Below are 16,648 nucleotides of genomic sequence, written 5' to 3'. Positions count from 1 at the left end.
TAAACCAATCTCCTTATTGAATCAAGATGTTAAGCTGTTGGCGTCTATCATGGCAACTCGGCTCAATGTGTTTCTCCCTCAGCTTATTGGGGATGATCAGGTGGGATTTGTCCCTCAGCGTTATGCATCGATGAATCTTCTTAAGGCGTTGACTGCGATCCATGAACATAGGGGGAGAGGGGGTACTTCCGCAATCGTCGGGCTCGATATGGAAAAGGCTTTTGACAGTATTTCTTGGCAGTACCTTTTTTGGGTGTTGTAGGAGTATGGCATAGGTGGGACTTTCCTTGCCTGGATTCAGGGGCTCTATTCGAAGCCGCAAGCTCGGATTCTTATTAATGGCAGCCTTTCGCAGTCGTTTCCACTCTGCCGGGGAACTCGCCAGGGTTGTCCCCTCTCTCCCCTATTGTTTGTCTTAGCTATAGAGCCGCTAGCTATTAAGATTCGATCCAGCCCTGCCCTACGGGGCATCCGCATAGGTAGGACAGAATGCCGTATTACCTTATTTGCGGACAATATTTTACTTTTCCTGGACCAGGCCCCCATTCATTTGCCGGTGGCATTGCAGTTGGTATCGGAGTTTGGTGTTCTCTCCGGTCTCCATGTGAACTGCACGAAATCGGAATTGTTACCTCTGTCGAGGCTTGGGTGGGAACCTTGGTACTCTGGCCTGCAGATCCCTCCGGTGACAGCTCCCATGAGGTATCTGGGTATCTATCTGCACACGGAACCTGGGGTTATGTACCAGAGTAATATTTTGGCCGTACTTGATAAGATTCAGGCTTTTTGTCATGCGTGGCGGGATCTTATTACCTAAGCTGCTCTATCCCCTCCAAGCGGTGCCCTTTTGGATTCTACAGCGCGATATCCAACGACTTTGCTCTCTCTTTTCTTTATTTCTCTGGCGCGGCCAGACAGCTCGCATTGCTTATGTTAAGTTGACCCTTTTTAAGCAGGAGGGGGGTCTGGGGCTTCCTGATATTCGTGCCTACAACGTGGCGGCTTTAATGCGTTTTATTCACGTGGGCGTGACAGGGTTGGCCAGATTTTCCCCGCAGGGATGGCTGGCGGGCTGGTGTGCGCCTTATACTTTCTTGAACCTTTTGCATGCCCCTAGGGGAATGCGAGGCGAGTTGTCCTCTAAACTGCAGTTCTTGTGACCTTTTTGCCAGGCTTGGCGCTGGTGGCGCCGGATACAGACAATCCGGACTTTTTACCGGGATTGGGCTGTTCCCCCTTCACCACTTGGGCGGTCCAGGGGTCTTTGACGCTCTCTCATATGATGGATGGGGATACAGGGGTATTTGACTCTTTTGCCCAACTTCAGGGTAAGTGGAGCGTCCCCAAAACTCACTTCTTCGCTTATTTACAGGCCCGCCATTACTTTCAGAGTCTATGTTTGCAGTATGGTGCGGAGTGGCCTTGTGGACATCTTGATGTGCACCTATTGCGTATTCCGCCTGCCCTGAGTTCCCTCGCGCTCTGGTACCGGGTGGTGCGTTTGTCAGCGTCTCAGGGGCATCTGACTTTGTGTGCTGCTTGGAACCGGGATTTGGCCTCTCACTACACCCCTGATTCTTTTTTGACGCTTTTTCACACCCTTCATGCTTTCGTGAAATCTGCGGCCTGGCAGGAGACCCAATTCAAAATCCTCCATAGAGCTTACATTACTACAGCATGGGGTGCTAAGATGGGTTTGTGGGAGGAACCTACGTGTATTAAGTGCAGCGGGGCGCCTGGGACGTTCTTCCATTCTTTTTTGGAGTGTCCTGAGCTCTCTTTATGGAACTCCTCCTTTGCGCAGCTTCGGTTGGTTCTACAACGTACTATTGAGTGGGATTATAAGACGTTGTTGCTTGATGACCAGACTTTGTTGGAAGAGCAGGGCCTCACGATTCCTCAGAGGCGCTTTATCTACCTGACGTTGTTGGCGGTTAAACGTTTGATCTTGCAATATTGGACACAAGCGGTGGCTATCCCCTTGGACTGTTGGATCCATCAAATGAATGAGCTAGCCCGCTTTGAGCTTGGTTATTACAAACACTCTACCAACCCTGAGGTACTGGCATATTTGGCCTTATGGCGGGTGTTCTTACATCTACCTATAGTTTCCAGCTTGGGGGGCTCAGGGGGGGTGACTGGTTGATGGGGGTATGGATGTGGGGTATGTTTGTGGGAGTGGAAGATGTGATTGTATGGGCGGATGAAGAGTTCTCTGTCTAGGAGATTTCGCGGGTGGGTTTGTTTGTTATATATAGAAAAATACTTGGGGTTGCCATGAGAGACACGTCATTCTTGCTTTTGGATCTCTGTGGAGGTCTCCCTGGTTGTGTTTTGCGCTTATGATTGAGTTCACTGTATCCTTGTTGACCATTGTTTTCTTCTCTTTTTGTATTTTCTTGGTTTCTCTTGTTGACTCCTCAATAAACATAATTTAAAAAAAAGACAAGGTGCTTCTATATAATTTGGCAGCTGCTGTAAACTGTAAGGTAGGCAGTTGGGGTTTACAAAGGAGGCATAGCTGGCCAGTATCATTGACCTCCTGTTCTTCACCCTCTGCCAGAAAGGCTCCATGATACAAGGCCAAGGGATGCCCCTCTGTGGAGAGGGGCTAGCTCTCTGCATTTCTTCCTGCCTGGATGCGCATTATAGTCGACCAGTGGGTCTTGCACATTAGGTCAGGTTACAAGCTGGAATTGGCTCAACTTCTGACAGTTTGGTTCGTGGACTCTCCTTCAGATCACCTTGACAAAGTGCTCAGGTTTCAAGCCACCATTCAGAACTTGCTGGATTTTCAAGCTATAGAGCCAGTACCACCTAACTTCTCAGGCTCAGGCAGATACTTTCTCATGCCAAAAAGACAGGCTCAGAAGATTGGAGGCCTATTCTGGATCTTCAGTACATGAATGCAGCTCTCAGAATTTCTCGATTCCGAATGGAGACCAAGCATTGCAGTAATGGCCCCAGGAGAGTTTCTTGCCTCTCTGGATCTCATGGAGGTGTACTTGCACATTCCTATTTTTCCAGCCCACCACAAATTTTTGCAGTTTCATGTTCTGGAACAGTTCTCAGCACTGCCCTTTGGACTAGTGATGGTACCCCGGACCTTCACCAAGGTGATGGTAGTGGAGGCTTACCTGCGAAAGATGGGTCTCCAGGTTTACCCTTACTTGGATGACTAGCTAATCAGAGCTCCCTCGGCCAAGGGACAACACATCGTGGAGTGGGTACTTCAGGTGCTGGAAGACCTGGGCTGGTTTCCTCTATGTACTTCTCTGTCTCCCTCAGCTCCTCCAAGTCTACTATAGCCTCAAGGGAATGTAACATAGAAACATAGAAGATGACGGCAGAAAAGGGCTACAGCCCATCAAATCTGCCCACTCTGCTTACCCACCCCTGTCTATGCCCTAATGACCCAATTTCCTTATCTTGACCCTCGTAGGGATCCCACATGGGTATCCCATTTATTCTTAAAGTCTGGCACGCTGTCTGCCTCGATCACCTGCACTGGAAGCTTGTTCCAATGATCAACCACTCTCTCTGTGAAGAAATACTTTCTGATGTCGCCATGAAATTTTCCACCCCTGAGTTTGAGCGGGTGCCCTCTTGTGGCCGAGGGTCCCTTGAGAAAGAAAATATCATCTTCCACTTTGACACGTCCCATTAGGTACTTAAATGTTTCGATTATGTCTCCCCTCTCCCTACGTTCCTCAAGAGTGTAGAGCTGCAATTTGTTCAGTCCAGATGAGGTCTCACCATGGCCCTGTACAACGGCATTATGACTTCAGGCTTTCGGCTGACGAAACTTCTATTGATACAACTCAATATCTGCCTTGCCTTAGATGAAGCCTTCTCCACTTGATTGGCAGTTTTCATGTCTGCACTGATGATTACTCCTAAATCTCGTTCTGCTGAAGTCCTAGTTAAAGTTTCTCCGTTCAAGAAGTACGTCCTGCATGGATTTCCGCTTCCGAGGTGCATGACCTTACATTTCTTAGCATTGAAGCCTAGCTGCCAGGTTGAGGACCAACTTTCCAATGTAAGCAGGTCCTGCGCCATATAATTCTGTAAACTGCATTCACTTACTATATTACATAGTTTGGCGTCATCGGCGAATAGTGTTATTTTACCTTGAAGCCCTTGAGTCAGATCCCCTATGAATATGTTGAAAAGGAGTGGACCCAGGACCGAGCCCTGCGGCACTCCACTGGTCACCTCCGATATTTTAGAGAGGGTACCATTAACCACCACCCTCTGAAGTCTGCCACTCAGCCAATCATTGACCCATGCAGTTAGTGTCTCTCCTAACCCCATCGATTCCATCTTGCTTAGCAGCTTTTTGCAGCAAGCACAAGCATGTAACTTCTCACCAACCGGGAGAAAATCATACATGTGACTCTCAGTGCAAAAGACTGGATAGCACCCCCTTTGCTGCTGTGGACTATTGACTGCATCTTATTATTGACCCATCTACCTTGGACTCTGAAAACCCAAGCAAGCATGGACTGATAGCTGCTCCCGTCATCACTCCACAGGGCCGAACCGCTACACGTTGCCTCCTGGATCATGGTGATGACAGATGCCAGCCTTCAGGGTTGGGGAACTCATTGCAAGAGAGAAGGCAGAGAGTGAGGGGCTGAGGCGAGAGGTAGCTCCGCCCACTCCCTGACATCACCCGAAGCAGACTTGAAGCTCCCCCTTAAAAGGGGAGGAGCCAACGCTGCACAGCTTTTGAAGATCCAGCTTGCCTGAGTTTGGGGCAGGCAGGTGAAGCCGGGCAAAGGAGGGAGAGGAGAAAATCCACTGAAGAAGGCACGAGGGAGCAGAGAGAAGGCAGAGGGTGAGGGGCTGAGGCGAGAGGTAGCTCTGCCCACTCCCTGACATCACCCGAAGCAGACTCAAAGCTCCCCCTTAAAAGGGGAGGAGCCAACGGCGCACAGCCGTTTGGTGCGCGGCAAAGGCGCTCGCCTTAACAAGAGCGCATTTCCAAAGGGCCAAATCACTACACCCAAAGACACCAGAGAAGGACAGCAAGCAGGCAGGGATAGAGAGAGGACACCAGCAGCAGGCAGAGAGAGAGAGGACACCAGCAGCAGGCAGAGAGAGAGAGAGAGAGGACATCAGCAGCAGGCAGAGAGAGAGGACACCAGCAGCAGGCAGAGAGAGAGAACGACAATAAGATGAGCTTTCCAGTGTTCTGCACAGACTGTCATATGTATGACTACCTCCCCTCGGGGAGACAGTCATATATATGCGGTCGGTGCCAGGAGCTGGAAAGCTTGAAGAAGGAAGTAAAGCGACTAGAGGACAAGAAGGACTTCACACTACAGAGGACCCAATCAGGAGAGCTATAGACTTAATAAATGAGAGACACTGAGGAGGAGATCATGGAACTCGAGAAATTCATTGAGGAAGCCTACAGGAGAGTGGAAGAAAACGACCTTCAGATGAACGATGAAGTTACATCAACACCAACATTGAAGGGAGAACAAGAAGCAGATGACCTCAGAGGAACATCGCACAAGGGGGAGAAAATGTTTAGTCGGTGCCCAGGAGAGGAAGCAGCGAAGCACACCAAGGACATTGACCTGAGACTGAAGCGAAACCTAAAGAAGGGAAAGTCAGCGATCCTAGTGGGAGACTCGATTCTGAGGCATGTGGACAGCCACATAGCAGGAGGGAAAGAGGATCGACTTGTGACCTGCCTCCCAGGAGCGAGAACCAAGGACATCGTGGACAAAATTGGAAAGATCTTAGAATGAGCAGAGACGGAAGAGACCACAGTAATGATCCACATCGGGACGAACGATGTCATCAGGAGAGACTACAGAAGAAGCACGCTGATAGAACAGTTCAAGATTCTGGGAAGGAAGCTGAAGATGAGGACCCAGAAGATAGCGTTCTCAGAGATCCTACCAGTATCAAGGGCAGATGTGAAAAGGCAGGAGGAACTACAATCAATAAATGCGTGGATGAGGAGATGGTGTGAGGAAGAAGGGTTCCACTTCGTGAGGAACTGGATAACGTTCTGGGGCAAGAGCAAGCTCTACAGGAGAGATGGACGGCATCTGAGCGCGGCGGGAACAAGACTTCTAGCAAACAACATCAGGAGAGGAATAGAACAAGCTTTAAACTAAGAAGAAGGGGAAAGCTGACAGTCGACCAAGCGTCGACAATTCAGAAGAAGGTATCCCGTGAAGATACCAAGGGGAAAAAAGGCTGGGAAGAAACAATGGACAAATTACAGGAGTCGACTAACCCAGAAGAGGAGGTTAGAAGGAATGTAACAAAAGAGAAGAAACTAAAGACCGAAGCACTGGGAAAGGAAATGAAGACAAGAAAATATCAGGATCTAAATTGCATATATACTAATGCAAGGAGCCTAAGAAACAAAATGGGGGAATTAGAGGCCATGGCCAATGCAGACGACATAGACATCATTGGATCTCTGAAACATGGTGGAATGAGGAAAGCAAATGGGATACAGTACTGCTGGGGTACAAACCTATCGCCAGGATAGGTCAGGACAGAAAGGAGGTGGAATAGCACTGTACATAAAAGAAAGCATACAATCAACAAGAATGGACACAGCAGAGACAACCAACAAGCTGGAATTACTATGGGTTAAAAGACCGGGAAGGAAAGGGCCTGAAATAAAGATGGGCCTATACTATCGTCCACCCGGGCAAACCGGAGATATCGATGAAGAAATGGAAGCCGAGATGAAGCGAGAATACAAAAGCAGTAACACGGTTATTATGGGAGACTTCAACTACCCCGAGATAGACTGGAGTCTTGGAAGCTCAAGATGCGCTTAGGAGACAGAATTTCTGGAGGCTACACAAGATTGCTTCATGGAGCAGCTTGTTAGAGAACCGACGAGAGGAAATGCCACTCTGTATCTAATCCTAAATGGGTTAAGGGGACCTGCAAAGGAAGTGGAAGTAGTGGGACCATTGGGAAACAGTGATCATAATATGATCAAGTTCAAAGTTGAGGTAGGAAAGGAAAGAGAACCATAGTGACAACTTGCAACTTCAGGAAAGGAAACTACGAAGCAATGAGGGGAATGGTAAGGAAGAAACTTAGGAAAATTTCCAAAAAATGACAAAGGGTAGAACATGCCTGGTCTTTTTTCAAGGACACGGTGAGCGAAGCGCAAAATCTGTATATACCCAGATTCAGAAAGGGGTGCAAAAAGAGTCAAACAAAAGACCCGGCGTTGATAATTAAAATAGTGAAGGAAGCGATAAGCAATAAGAAAAACTCATTCAGGAAATCGAAAAAGGACAAAACTGAGGGGAACTGGAAAGAGCACAGGAAGTATCAAAAAGAATGTCACCGAGTGGTTCGAAAAGCCAAAAGAGAGTGTTTCGATTTTCCAAAAAAAAGTTACAAGGGGGGGGTGTTTCGATTTTCCAAAAAAAAGTTACAAGGGGGGGGTGTTTCGATTTTCCCAAAAAAAGTTACAAGGGGGGGGTGTTTCGATTTTCCAAAAAAAAGTTACAAGGGGGGGGTGTTTCGATTTTCCAAAAAAAAGTTACAAGGGGGGGGGTGTTTCGATTTTCCAAAAAAAAGTTACAAGGGGGGGTGTTTCGATTTTCCAAAAAAAAGTTACAAGGGGGGGTGTTTCGATTTTCCAAAAAAAAGTTACAAGGGGGGGTGTTTCGATTTTCCAAAAAAAAGTTACAAGGGGGGGGTGTTTCGATTTTCCAAAAAAAAGTTACAAGGGGGGGGGTGTTTCGATTTTCCAAAAAAAAGATACAAGGGGGGGGTGTTTCGATTTTCCAAAAAAAAGTTACAAGGGGGGGGTGTTTCGATTTTCCAAAAAAAAGTTACAAGGGGGGGGTGTTTCGATATTCCAAAAAAAGTTACAAGGGGGGGGTGTTTCGATTTTCCAAAAAAAAGTTACAAGGGGGGGGTGTTTCGATTTTCCAAAAAAAAGTTACAAGGGGGGGTGTTTCGATTTTCCAAAAAAAAGTTACAAGGGGGGGGTGTTTCGATTTTCCAAAAAAAGTTACAAGGGGGGGGTGTTTCGATTTTCCAAAAAAAAGTTACAGGGGGGGGTGTTTCGATTTTCCAAAAAAAAGTTACAAGGGGGGGGTGTTTCGATTTTCCAAAAAAAAGTTACAAGGGGGGGTGTTTCGATTTTCCAAAAAAAAGTTACAAGGGGGGGTGTTTCGATTTTCCAAAAAAAAGTTACAAGGGGGGGGTGTTTCGATTTTCCAAAAAAAAGTTACAAGGGGGGGGGTGTTTCGATTTTCCAAAAAAAAGTTACAAGGGGGGGTGTTTCGATTTTCCAAAAAAAAGTTACAAGGGGGGGGTGTTTCGATTTTCCAAAAAAAAGTTACAAGGGGGGGGTGTTTCGATTGACCTGAGACTGAAGCGAAACCTAAAGAAGGGAAAGTCAGCGATCCTAGTGGGAGACTCGATTCTGAGGCATGTGGACAGCCACATAGCAGGAGGGAAAGAGGATCGACTTGTGACCTGCCTCCCAGGAGCGAGAACCAAGGACATCGTGGACAAAATTGGAAAGATCTTAGAATGAGCAGAGACGGAAGAGACCACAGTAATGATCCACATCGGGACGAACGATGTCATCAGGAGAGACTACAGAAGAAGCACGCTGATAGAACAGTTCAAGATTCTGGGAAGGAAGCTGAAGATGAGGACCCAGAAGATAGCGTTCTCAGAGATCCTACCAGTATCAAGGGCAGATGTGAAAAGGCAGGAGGAACTACAATCAATAAATGCGTGGATGAGGAGATGGTGTGAGGAAGAAGGGTTCCACTTCGTGAGGAACTGGATAACGTTCTGGGGCAAGAGCAAGCTCTACAGGAGAGATGGACGGCATCTGAGCGCGGCGGGAACAAGACTTCTAGCAAACAACATCAGGAGAGGAATAGAACAAGCTTTAAACTAAGAAGAAGGGGAAAGCTGACAGTCGACCAAGCGTCGACAATTCAGAAGAAGGTATCCCGTGAAGATACCAAGGGGAAAAAAGGCTGGGAAGAAACAATGGACAAATTACAGGAGTCGACTAACCCAGAAGAGGAGGTTAGAAGGAATGTAACAAAAGAGAAGAAACTAAAGACCGAAGCACTGGGAAAGGAAATGAAGACAAGAAAATATCAGGATCTAAATTGCATATATACTAATGCAAGGAGCCTAAGAAACAAAATGGGGGAATTAGAGGCCATGGCCAATGCAGACGACATAGACATCATTGGATCTCTGAAACATGGTGGAATGAGGAAAGCAAATGGGATACAGTACTGCTGGGGTACAAACCTATCGCCAGGATAGGTCAGGACAGAAAGGAGGTGGAATAGCACTGTACATAAAAGAAAGCATACAATCAACAAGAATGGACACAGCAGAGACAACCAACAAGCTGGAATTACTATGGGTTAAAAGACCGGGAAGGAAAGGGCCTGAAATAAAGATGGGCCTATACTATCGTCCACCCGGGCAAACCGGAGATATCGATGAAGAAATGGAAGCCGAGATGAAGCGAGAATACAAAAGCAGTAACACGGTTATTATGGGAGACTTCAACTACCCCGAGATAGACTGGAGTCTTGGAAGCTCAAGATGCGCTTAGGAGACAGAATTTCTGGAGGCTACACAAGATTGCTTCATGGAGCAGCTTGTTAGAGAACCGACGAGAGGAAATGCCACTCTGTATCTAATCCTAAATGGGTTAAGGGGACCTGCAAAGGAAGTGGAAGTAGTGGGACCATTGGGAAACAGTGATCATAATATGATCAAGTTCAAAGTTGAGGTAGGAAAGGAAAGAGAACCATAGTGACAACTTGCAACTTCAGGAAAGGAAACTACGAAGCAATGAGGGGAATGGTAAGGAAGAAACTTAGGAAAATTTCCAAAAAATGACAAAGGGTAGAACATGCCTGGTCTTTTTTCAAGGACACGGTGAGCGAAGCGCAAAATCTGTATATACCCAGATTCAGAAAGGGGTGCAAAAAGAGTCAAACAAAAGACCCGGCGTTGATAATTAAAATAGTGAAGGAAGCGATAAGCAATAAGAAAAACTCATTCAGGAAATCGAAAAAGGACAAAACTGAGGGGAACTGGAAAGAGCACAGGAAGTATCAAAAAGAATGTCACCGAGTGGTTCGAAAAGCCAAAAGAGAGTGTTTCGATTTTCCAAAAAAAAGTTACAAGGGGGGGGTGTTTCGATTTTCCAAAAAAAAGTTACAAGGGGGGGGTGTTTCGATTTTCCCAAAAAAAGTTACAAGGGGGGGGTGTTTCGATTTTCCAAAAAAAAGTTACAAGGGGGGGGGTGTTTCGATTTTCCAAAAAAAAGTTACAAGGGGGGGGTGTTTCGATTTTCCAAAAAAAAGTTACAAGGGGGGGTGTTTCGATTTTCCAAAAAAAAGTTACAAGGGGGGGTGTTTCGATTTTCCAAAAAAAAGTTACAAGGGGGGGGTGTTTAGATTTTCCAAAAAAAAGTTACAAGGGGGGGGTGTTTCGATTTTCCAAAAAAAAGATACAAGGGGGGGGTGTTTCGATTTTCCAAAAAAAAGTTACAAGGGGGGGGTGTTTCGATTTTCCAAAAAAAAGTTACAAGGGGGGGGTGTTTCGATATTCCAAAAAAAGTTACAAGGGGGGGGTGTTTCGATTTTCCAAAAAAAAGTTACAAGGGGGGGGGTGTTTCGATTTTCCAAAAAAAAGTTACAAGGGGGGGTGTTTCGATTTTCCAAAAAAAAGTTACAAGGGGGGGGTGTTTCGATTTTCCAAAAAAAGTTACAAGGGGGGGGTGTTTCGATTTTCCAAAAAAAAGTTACAGGGGGGGGGTGTTTCGATTTTCCAAAAAAAAGTTACAAGGGGGGGGTGTTTCGATTTTCCAAAAAAAAGTTACAAGGGGGGGTGTTTCGATTTTCCAAAAAAAAGTTACAAGGGGGGGTGTTTCGATTTTCCAAAAAAAAGTTACAAGGGGGGGGTGTTTCGATTTTCCAAAAAAAAGTTACAAGGGGGGGGGTGTTTCGATTTTCCAAAAAAAAGTTACAAGGGGGGGTGTTTCGATTTTCCAAAAAAAAGTTACAAGGGGGGGGTGTTTCGATTTTCCAAAAAAAAGTTACAAGGGGGGGGTGTTTCGATTGACCTGAGACTGAAGCGAAACCTAAAGAAGGGAAAGTCAGCGATCCTAGTGGGAGACTCGATTCTGAGGCATGTGGACAGCCACATAGCAGGAGGGAAAGAGGATCGACTTGTGACCTGCCTCCCAGGAGCGAGAACCAAGGACATCGTGGACAAAATTGGAAAGATCTTAGAATGAGCAGAGACGGAAGAGACCACAGTAATGATCCACATCGGGACGAACGATGTCATCAGGAGAGACTACAGAAGAAGCACGCTGATAGAACAGTTCAAGATTCTGGGAAGGAAGCTGAAGATGAGGACCCAGAAGATAGCGTTCTCAGAGATCCTACCAGTATCAAGGGCAGATGTGAAAAGGCAGGAGGAACTACAATCAATAAATGCGTGGATGAGGAGATGGTGTGAGGAAGAAGGGTTCCACTTCGTGAGGAACTGGATAACGTTCTGGGGCAAGAGCAAGCTCTACAGGAGAGATGGACGGCATCTGAGCGCGGCGGGAACAAGACTTCTAGCAAACAACATCAGGAGAGGAATAGAACAAGCTTTAAACTAAGAAGAAGGGGAAAGCTGACAGTCGACCAAGCGTCGACAATTCAGAAGAAGGTATCCCGTGAAGATACCAAGGGGAAAAAAGGCTGGGAAGAAACAATGGACAAATTACAGGAGTCGACTAACCCAGAAGAGGAGGTTAGAAGGAATGTAACAAAAGAGAAGAAACTAAAGACCGAAGCACTGGGAAAGGAAATGAAGACAAGAAAATATCAGGATCTAAATTGCATATATACTAATGCAAGGAGCCTAAGAAACAAAATGGGGGAATTAGAGGCCATGGCCAATGCAGACGACATAGACATCATTGGATCTCTGAAACATGGTGGAATGAGGAAAGCAAATGGGATACAGTACTGCTGGGGTACAAACCTATCGCCAGGATAGGTCAGGACAGAAAGGAGGTGGAATAGCACTGTACATAAAAGAAAGCATACAATCAACAAGAATGGACACAGCAGAGACAACCAACAAGCTGGAATTACTATGGGTTAAAAGACCGGGAAGGAAAGGGCCTGAAATAAAGATGGGCCTATACTATCGTCCACCCGGGCAAACCGGAGATATCGATGAAGAAATGGAAGCCGAGATGAAGCGAGAATACAAAAGCAGTAACACGGTTATTATGGGAGACTTCAACTACCCCGAGATAGACTGGAGTCTTGGAAGCTCAAGATGCGCTTAGGAGACAGAATTTCTGGAGGCTACACAAGATTGCTTCATGGAGCAGCTTGTTAGAGAACCGACGAGAGGAAATGCCACTCTGTATCTAATCCTAAATGGGTTAAGGGGACCTGCAAAGGAAGTGGAAGTAGTGGGACCATTGGGAAACAGTGATCATAATATGATCAAGTTCAAAGTTGAGGTAGGAAAGGAAAGAGAACCATAGTGACAACTTGCAACTTCAGGAAAGGAAACTACGAAGCAATGAGGGGAATGGTAAGGAAGAAACTTAGGAAAATTTCCAAAAAATGACAAAGGGTAGAACATGCCTGGTCTTTTTTCAAGGACACGGTGAGCGAAGCGCAAAATCTGTATATACCCAGATTCAGAAAGGGGTGCAAAAAGAGTCAAACAAAAGACCCGGCGTTGATAATTAAAATAGTGAAGGAAGCGATAAGCAATAAGAAAAACTCATTCAGGAAATCGAAAAAGGACAAAACTGAGGGGAACTGGAAAGAGCACAGGAAGTATCAAAAAGAATGTCACCGAGTGGTTCGAAAAGCCAAAAGAGAGTATGAAGAGAGGCTGGCCAGGGAAGCACGAAATTTCAAACCGTTCTTTAGATATGTTAAAGGGAAGCAACCGGCTAGGGAGGAGGTGGGACCGCTGGACGACGGAGACAGGAAGGGAGTGGTGAAGGAGGAAAAAGAAGTGGCAGAAAGACTTAACATGTTCTTTTTGTCTGTATTTACAAACGAAGACACATCCAACATACCGGAACCTGAGCAATTCTTCAATGGAAATCAAGCAGAAAAATTAACATCCATAGAAGTGAGCCTTGAAGATGTACGCAGGCGGATAGAAAAACTAAAAACTGACAAATCCCCGGGTCCGGATGGAATCCATCCAAGGGTTTTGAAGGAATTAAAGGAGGAGACAGCGGAACTACTGCAATAAATTTGCAATCTATCCCTGAAAACAGGCATGATCCCGGAGGATTGGAAGATAGCCAACGTTACGCCCATCTTTAAAAAGGGATCAAGAGGTGACCCGGGAAACTACAGACCGATGAGTCTGACCTCGGTTCCGGGGAAAATGGCGGAAGCACTGATAAAAGAAAACATCGATGAACATTTTGAAAGAAATGAACTTCTGATAACCAGCCAACATGGTTTCTGCAAAGTGAGATCGTGCCTAATGAACTTATTGCACTTCTTCGAAGAAATTAATAAACAGATGGACAAAGGAGATCCCATAGACATCATATATCAAGATTTCCAAAAAGCCTTTGACAAGGTGCCCCATGAACGCCTACTCCGGAAACTGAAGAACCATGGGGTGGAAGGAGACGTACATAGATGGATCAGAAACTGGTTGGCGGGTAGGAAACAGAGGGTAGGAGTGAAGGGCCACTACTCGGACTGGAGGAGAGTGGGGTCCCGCAGGGCTCGGTGCTCGGGCCGCTGCTATTTAATATATTCATAAAATGATCTAGAAACAGGGACAAAGTGTGAGATAATAAAATTTGCGGACGACAACAAACTATTTAGTGGAGCTCGGACTAAAGAGGACTGCAAAGAATTGCAAAGGGACTTGAACTAGGGGAATGAGCGATGAGATGGCAGATGAAGTTCAACGTTGAGAAATGTAAAGTAATACATGTGGGAAACAGAAACCCGAGGTACAACTATACGATGGGAGGGATGTTATTAAATGAGAGTACGTAAGAAAGGGACTTGGGGGTTATGGTGGACATGACAATGAAGCCGATGGCACAGTGAGCAGCGGCTGCTAAGAAGGCAAACAGAATGCTAAGCATAATCAAGAAGGGTATTACAACCAGAATGAAATAAGTTAACCTGCCCTTGTATCGGGCGATGGTGTGTCCGCATCTGGAGTACTGCGTCCAATATTGGTCACCATACCTTAAGAAGGACATGGTGTTACTCGAGAGGGTTCAGAGGAGAGCGACGCGTCTGATAAAGGGGATGGAAAACCTTTCATACGCTGAGAGATTGGAGAAACTGGGTCTCTTTTCCCTAGAGAAAAGGAGACTTAGATGGGATATGATAGACTTACAAGATCATAAAGGGCATAGAGAGAGTAGAGAGGGACAGATTCTTCAAATTTCGAATAATAAAAGAACAAGAGGGCATTCAGAAAAGTTGAAAGGGGACAGATTCAAAATGAATGCTAGAAAGTTCTTCTTTACCCAATGTGGACACCTGGAATGCGCTTCCAGAGAGCTTAATAGGGCAGAGTATGGTACTGGGGTTCAAGAAAGGATTGGACAATTTCCTGCTGGAAAAGGGGATAGAGAGGTATAGATAGAGGATTACTGCACAGGTCCTGAACCTGTTGGGCCGCCCCGTGAGCGGACTGCTGGGCACGATGGACCTCAGGTCTGACCCAGCAGAGGCATTGCTTATGTTCTTATGTTCAAAGAGATTGCGATTTCTGGTTGAACTCATGGGGATGTATAGTTCAAAGTGTGGTAAGAGATAGGCTACTGGTAAATGTCTTTGTGCCTACAGAAGTTGGCTCCCAAATACCTGGTCCAGAGTATCTTGCCACATGAATTGTCGCAATTGCTTTGGTCCACTGATCATTTTGATCTGTGCATTCCATCTATGCGGGACTTGAGGCTATCATCATCATCATCCAGGAATAGTGTTTTCCATTGTATTGGTCCCAGGGAATGGAACAACCTTCCAGTTTTTATTGGTTATAATGATGTTTGGTGTTGAGGCGACTTGTATGTTATATGTAATTTTATATTCTGAATGTAAGTATGTAATTATATAGTGATGTGTGTTGTTGATGTGACTTTAGGTTAAATGTAATGTTATATTTTGATGTGAGTGTGTTACTCACTCTAGATAAGAACATAAGAATTGCCACTGCTGGGTCAGACCAGTAGTCCATCTTGCCCAGCAATCCGCTCATGTGGCGGCCTTTAGGTCAAAGACCAGTGCCCTATTAGAGTCTAGTCTTACTTGCATATGTTTTGTTCCAGTAGGAACTTATCCAACCTTGTCTTGAATCCTTGAAGGGTGTTTTCCCCTATAACAGCCTCCAGAAGAGCATTCCAGGTTTCTACCACTCTCTTGGTGAAGAAAAACTTCCTTACGTTTGTACGGAATCTTTTCCCTTCTAACTTCAGCGAGTGCCCTCTCGTTCTCTTCACCTTGGAGAGGGTGAACAGTCTCTCTCTACTAAGTCAATTCCCTTCAATATCTTGAATGTTTCGATCATGTCCCCTCTGTCTTCTCTTCTCAAGGGAGAAGAGGCCCAGTTTCTCTAGCCTCTTGTAAGGGCAGGGAATAAATAAACAAACCTTATACTTTTCACCATAAATGTAGTGGTTAAAGTGGCTTATGGGTCCACCTCTCTATGTTTTAAGTGGCTTATGGGTCCTCCTGTCTATGGTCCACTATTCCACCCACCAGATTGCTTGACACTTGTGTGATGCTCTACTAGGCTTTCCTATAGTAAGTGCTGCTGGTCTACAGATAGGTACAGGGTCATACCATCATGTATCCAGTGGTCATCTAGTCAGTTTTGGTATCGTTGTGGCACTTAGACCCTTCTAAAACAACTCTAGTTCCAAACATCTAAGTTCCATCCAGGATAGCTTGGGAAAGGTTCAATTACTGCCACAAGACGTCCAAGTTAAGCATGCCTCCACAGCGGGCATGTCCAGAAAAACAATTTAAAAAATCAGTCCTTGGACTTCCTGGCAATTAGGACGTCCAATTGCTGACTTATGATGGTTTTTGGTTATTTTTATTTTTTTGATTAAAAGTCTTGAAAATGAATATATGATGAGAGAATACTGCAGTAAAAGACCATAAAAGAACAAAGTTAGAGCATAAATCAAACAAAGGCACAAAAAGCTTGGAAAATAGTTTAATTTCAATGATGATTGCTTGTTGATTTTTCTCTGTCATAATCGATTTCACATTTTTTAACCTTTCTCTAGGGCAGTGTTTCTCAAACTTATAGCTCTGGCTTACTAAACGGAGCAAATGGTTTTCGCAGTACACTGAACAGAGCAAATGTTTTTCGTGGCATATTATTGAAATTATAAAATTGCAAAGCCAACAAAAAATTAAATCTGAGTTATTTAAAGTTCTTTAACTATGTATGGGTAACTGTAACAACAGTGAAACTAAAGTAGAGAGAATAGAATTTCTTATCAATGTCATGGATATTTTTGGTTTTGAGTGCAAATAACTCAAAATGCAGCTCAATAGTCGACAAGCAAACACGCCATTTCATCATCCACCATCTGCAGTTCTCTTTTTTATTTCAA

The sequence above is a fragment of the Geotrypetes seraphini genome, chromosome 4, assembly GCF_902459505.1.
Source record: "Geotrypetes seraphini chromosome 4, aGeoSer1.1, whole genome shotgun sequence".
Lineage (NCBI taxonomy): Eukaryota > Metazoa > Chordata > Amphibia > Gymnophiona > Dermophiidae > Geotrypetes > Geotrypetes seraphini.
Note: the sequence above shows the minus strand (reverse complement) of the source record.